Genomic DNA, 6,205 nt, shown 5'->3' on the forward strand with positions numbered 1-6,205 from the left:
AACAGATGTGTCTCTTCACCCTCAACATTGTGTATAAATAGGAGAGACCTTTTCCTCATTTGGACACCATCACTCAACACATCTTTCTCTCTCCTATCCTCATTGGTTCGTACAGCAAAAGGAGCAACTCTTCTTCTTCTCAGGTTGACATGGGTTGACCGAAAATTATAGGCAGAAATTATAGGACTGTTTCAGACTATTTGCAGGGACATTGACTAGCATTGACCGAGGGTCGAATCACCTCCTTTGACTACGATTTTCAGCTAGATAATCTGATATTTTTGAGGCTGCATCTCCTCGCATGAAAACCAAGGAATTGGAGTAGGTTGACCTACATCGATGTAGTGTTGACTCTAAGTTGACCAAGTTTGAAAGAGAATTTCATGACTGTTTTGGGTTGATTATGACTATCTTTGGAGGCCGAGTTGACTGTGTTTGACCGAGCTCAATTGGAAGAGATTTTCTAGTGGTTTGACTTGCATTGACTTTCTGGTTAGCGCATCCTATTTACTGTTGTTTGGCTAGAGTGTTTTGATAGTGATTGGACAAGTAAATTTTGTATGATCTGCTCTCTCTCTTTGCTAAAATTTTGAAGAATAATAAGAATATTTTATCAAAGGGTTTTACCCACATTGGGGTTTTTTCCCTGGCATCCGCCAAATATTGTGTCCTATTGTCTTGGCTTGTCTACTTCTTATTGTTTATGTTCTATTTGAATTTACTATCAATGTTTATATGGTTCCTAATCTGGAAATTGATATTGGGCTAATAAGAAAAATTGAAGTAAATTTCTCTAAAGCATAGAACATACCATTGTTATCTAAAATTAATAGGAAGGGAATTGAAACTCACCATAAAACTCCAATTGAAAATCCAATTGAAAAAACCTCAATTGCAATGGACTAATAACACCAAATTATAGTTAGGGAAACTCCTCTTATCTGATTCCCCTAGCTAAAAGAAGTATTATTTGAAAATATGCAGAACTATGGTTTTTCTCAATAAGAGATAATGTAATTTTTGAATTAATATTCTATTTTTCAAGACAATAACTTGCATGATTCTAGGTAGTGTGCTCACATGGTACTTTTCCAAAAAAACTTGTAAGAGCTTACAAAACTCAATCATGTTTCTTAGTTTGGATTATATATCCCTAAATAAAATTCTCATTCTATCCCTATAAGGCTTCAAAAATAAAGCTGCAACATGCTAGAAAACCCTATACAAGATACCAATAAAAAAAACTATCGCTTACCTTAAACTCCTAACATAAAACTATATTTAGGTGCACCTATCTCATCTAGTTCGACTAGCTAATAAATGTTTTATCTGACAAACTAGACCCACATTTGAGCTTCTAGGTAATACAGTGATGATCTAGCATTCCAAAGATCTCGTGTATAGTACGTACATTGTACCCACTTTACTTGTGGTTTGTTAATTGTGGAACTATTGTTGCTACATTAAGTGCTAGCCAGGATGAAATGAAATTTTTTGAAACACTATAACTAGTGTTGTTAATGGCTTTCCTGATTGTCATTATTTATTTTATAACCTAGCTCATGTTTATTTTACTTTAACAAGAATTTTACTAGATAGTGCACATGACTTGTAAACCAAACAGGGATGTCCAATTGTTAGAAAAAGGGAGTTGTGGTATGACATGGTATCTCATGCATAGATAATGGACCTGTGAATGGTGCATGACATTTTGGCGGAATCTGTGGTCTCATAACCCAACATTTTTGTCCTAGAAAATGAGTGGAAAATATGATTTGTTCCTTTAGTTTCACTTTGTGTAATAGTCCTTATGGAAGTCACAGTTCTTTTCTTCTAAACTGCTGCCACACAAGACCTTTAAAACCTAATTCTAATTGTTGGTTGACTAATTAGAATGACGTCATTAGCATGGCATGTTTCTGCCATGTCTACTAAACTTACAAACAAAACAATGGCTCCATGGGACTTGAAATTGAGATGATTAAGATTAACTATAGCCCTTGAGTTTCCAATGTTTGTACCATTTGTGCATAATATACTTAGGATTGGATTAGGAATTTGTAACAAACATGTAACATGTAGAACATAGCACCAAGGATACTAACCTAAGTGCTACACAAGAAGAAAGGTTGCATCTATTAAGGTATGTAGAAATTTGTTGCTTGTGTAGGCTCTGCTCTGACACCTCCTTGTACCAACTTTGTTGTGGAGTAAATTCATCCTAACAATGGGGTTTTCGACATTCTGCATGTGGTGAACATTAGTTATTTATTCTTCACTTTCCAAAATTAATATCACAAAACATTTATAACATGGATCTGACTTATATTACAAACACCCTAAGTACGTCACAAAACAACAACTTAAGAAAATATTTGATCCCACAATAAGGGATCTTGATGAGGGCAAGATTGACCAAACTCTTTGAAAAAAAACACATCACCCAAAAGGATGTACCTTGAGGAGAAACCACAAGATTGAATTGTCTCTTGGAGAGACACAACAACACCTCAATTTCCTCGCAATGATCCTTTATAATTTTTCATAATCTCTTTAACAAACATCAAGGTAGGTGGCTTTTCTATGTTTTAGATCATTTGGATAGCTTTGGAGCAATATAAGCTCTTAAATGGCTAAAGCATCTATTCATTAGTGTAACTCTGCACAACTAGTAAGAAGAATAGTTTTGTGCCATTAAAATTCAGAGTTAGATACGCGTGTATGATGGATTGATGGATCCACAATAAATTTTTGACCTACTGTAAATGAGACAACAAGTTGACATAGTCAAGGTTAAAACACTAACTTTACTGATGTTCATGAGTGATCATCCTCAATGGAATTATGGGAGCACCAATAATTAACAATGTAAAGACCAAGTCAACTTTGATCATTGATCAATCTAAGACAGTAAATGTAAGGGTGAGAATATTGATTATGATTAGACAAGTTATTTATGGTTTCTTTGTGAACCACTCATGTCACAATAATAGAGCAATATAGCAGAGTAAATTTGTCTTCATATGTTGAAGATGGAGGTAGTGAGCTTGTAGAGGTTATATGTATGAGACAACATAGCCCTAAATATTGAGCAGAGTATTAATTAGTCATAGGTTGTACATTTACATTGTGGCCATAAAGCCATACATCAACTGCTAAGTGAATCTTAGGTTGTACATACAACATTTTGTTGTTGTAGCATTCACATCGTGCCCATAGAGTCATACATCAAGTATTAAGTGAGCACTAGGTTGTACATGCAACAATATGTTGTTTTAGCATATGTATTGTATTTGCAATAGTTTAGGTAAGTGAAGTAAATAGCTTTTCTGTCAATCTATTGAGAAATAATTGCATGAATTTGAAATTTAAGTTCTTGTTACAGGTACATGAACAATACCCTTCTTCATTTAAAACATCATGGCACTGTCATTTTGAGTTTAGGTCCATTTCATTCCAAGCATTGCCCATCCAGGGTGTACTGTGCACCGATGCAATAAAAGATGTTGGTTGGGTAATTTTTGGTATATTATATATATTGTGTGTGTGTGTGTGTGTGTTTGTTACATAAAATTTCCGTCATCAAATTGCCAAAGAGGATATATACATGGTAGTATCTTCGATGAAAACCCAAAATACATAAGGCAATGGATGCAAGAGTTGGAGAGAGAAATTTTTAGTGATATTGACAAAGAAACTATCATTAGCCTTTCTCAAAGCACATATATTGACAAATAATGGGTTGACACAATAGAAAACCTTATGTATGAGAATTCCCCCATGCATTCTCTGATGGAAGGTAACCTTGAAGGATTATTCTAATGACAGCATGGATTATCCCAGTGTTGAAAATATCTTCGATTCATGTTCTGTTTCAAAACTAATTCTTCGCAACAAGAAACATATGCATCAACTAGTCACAAACAAGATAATTTTCATATGGGGAGCTCTTCCAACCAACTCTTAGTTCAATGTGCAACTGCAATACCTGAAGGCAAACTAGAATTAGCATCACACATAATTGCAAAATTGAGAGACACGGTCTCAATTCTAGGAGACCCAATGGAAATAATTTCAGTTTACATGGTGGAGGTTCTTGTTGTATGAATAACATATTCAGGAAAAGGATTATACAAAGCTTTGAATTGTAAGGAGCCACCAAGCATTGATACTTTATCTGTGATGCAAATATTATTTGAAGTTTGTCAATATTTCAAATTTGGTTGCATGGTGGCCAATGGTGCAATTTATGAATCCTTCAAGGATGAGAAAAAGGTTCATAAACTAGATTTTGATGTTGGGTAGGGTAGTCAGTACATAAGCCTCTTAAAGGCCCTTATAGAAAGGCTTGGTGGGCCTCCACACTTGTGCATAATTTCCGTAGATGATCCTGCATTTGTAAGACATATTTTTGGGGATTGGATATTGTAGAAATGCGGCTTGAAAAAAATACATAATCCATTAGTGCTTCTTTAAAATTTATATCGATTATAGAAAAGGTTGGAGATGTCTAACCATGGATGCTTGAGATAAATCCAGATGAGGTTTTAGAACTCAACTTTGCATTCCAACTGCATCACATGCCCAATGAAAGTGTGTCTACAAAGAACCCACGTGACTGACTTCTGAGGATGGTGAAGTCTCTCAACCATAAATTGGTCATAGTAGTAGAACAAGAGATTAACACTAATACCGCACCTTTCTTGCCCCAGTTCATGGAAGCATTAAACTATCACTCATCAGTGTTTGAGTCTTTATACACTACACCTAAAAGGGATAGCAAAGATCGTATGAATATTGAAAAGTGATGCCTTGCTCGAGACATAGTAAACATAATTACTTTTGAAAGGGAAGAAACTATTAAGAGGTATGAAGTCACGGGAAAATGAGGCACTAGAATGACTATGGAAGGCTTTAGTGTGTATCCTCTTAGTGCTAATGTTAAGGACATAGTTAAATCTTTGCTCCATGAATCATACTGCAATAGATAAAAGACTAAGGAAGAAGGAACTATGTATTTTGGTTGGTTGGGCATAATTCTCATTGCATCATCTGCTTGGCATTGAGAAGCAAGGATTGTAAGAAGGTTCTTGTACAATAATTTATTATAATTTTTTAATACCACTGCAGAAATTGCATCTAACTTTCATGTGTGTCAGGGAAGAGTTCCAAACTTTGCTTCCTTATGTAGGTAGAGAGGAAAATATGAAGGCTTGCTAAAATCAGTTATATGCCCACCTGCACAATGGGAAATAGGATAGAGGCAATTACTATTTAACTTTCAGGAACTTACGCTTTAATAGCTGAAAAGTATTGGATTTTTTTCTCATGATCTTGAGTACAGAGTCTCATAACAAACTAGATGAAAAATCAAGTCTCTCTTTCAAATGTTTGAACCAAGACTATATCACTTAAATTACAACAACAAAATAAATAATTTCAGTCTATAGAAAGGTAGCACAATGGCAACATACTTGAATTTCTTGGGTGCTTCAAACAATCTTGTCCTGAAGATAGGATTCCAGGTTGTTTGAAGTTTTTAATTGGAGAAGTTGGCTCTAATTTTGGAAATTTGTTGGTTGTGTTGCGGCTATCATTTTTCATTAATTCTTCACCAAGCCTTTTTCTTGGACTCGCTAAAGCAGTCTCATTTTTTACATCCTTTATCAATCCAACACTAGTTTTCCATACAAACTTTCAAAGAGAGAAATTAGCAGTTCAAAGCATATACAAGACCTCCTTATATAACAGACGCATGTGACTCCAAAATGTGGAAAAAGTTCTCAAATTTATCTAGATATAAAGAAAACAAAGAAATTTTGTTTGAAATCTCTAATGACATTCTTGGACAACCTATTCTCACTAAAATTGCAAAATGTACCATGACTTTTCCTCTACGTTGCTATCTTGTGAAGGATATATTTCCGTCCATTATTGATCGTTCTGATAGACCCCGCTTCCTGATCCATTAGTTTTGACTTCGACAAGCACTAACGAGAATTAGAGATTGTATTCCATTGCATAAACATGGATTGAAAGGGAAAATCTGTTGAAGCATTGTATTTCATGTTGAGGTCTCAAATTCTTGGTTCCATACAAATAGAAACTGCTAAAAGATATCTACAAACCACCTGAACATTAAAAATGTTTAATCTTAGAACGTTGAAGTAAATCTGTAAAGAATGTAGCATTAGATTTCTTAGCT

The 6,205-nt window shown here is 34.7% G+C and overlaps 1 pseudogene; it reads left to right on the plus strand.

The window, feature by feature from the left end:
* The first annotated feature begins 4,510 nt into the window (after window positions 1–4,510).
* On the plus strand, window positions 4,511–5,066 carry LOC149155875 (scarecrow-like protein 1 pseudogene; annotated as a pseudogene).
* Window positions 5,067–6,205: the final 1,139 nt, after the last annotated feature.

This window comes from Pinus tabuliformis, chromosome 9 (genome assembly GCF_031772625.1).
Source record: "Pinus tabuliformis cultivar Carrire ecotype Pingquan chromosome 9, CPIR1, whole genome shotgun sequence".
Taxonomy (NCBI): Eukaryota; Viridiplantae; Streptophyta; class Pinopsida; order Pinales; family Pinaceae; genus Pinus; species Pinus tabuliformis.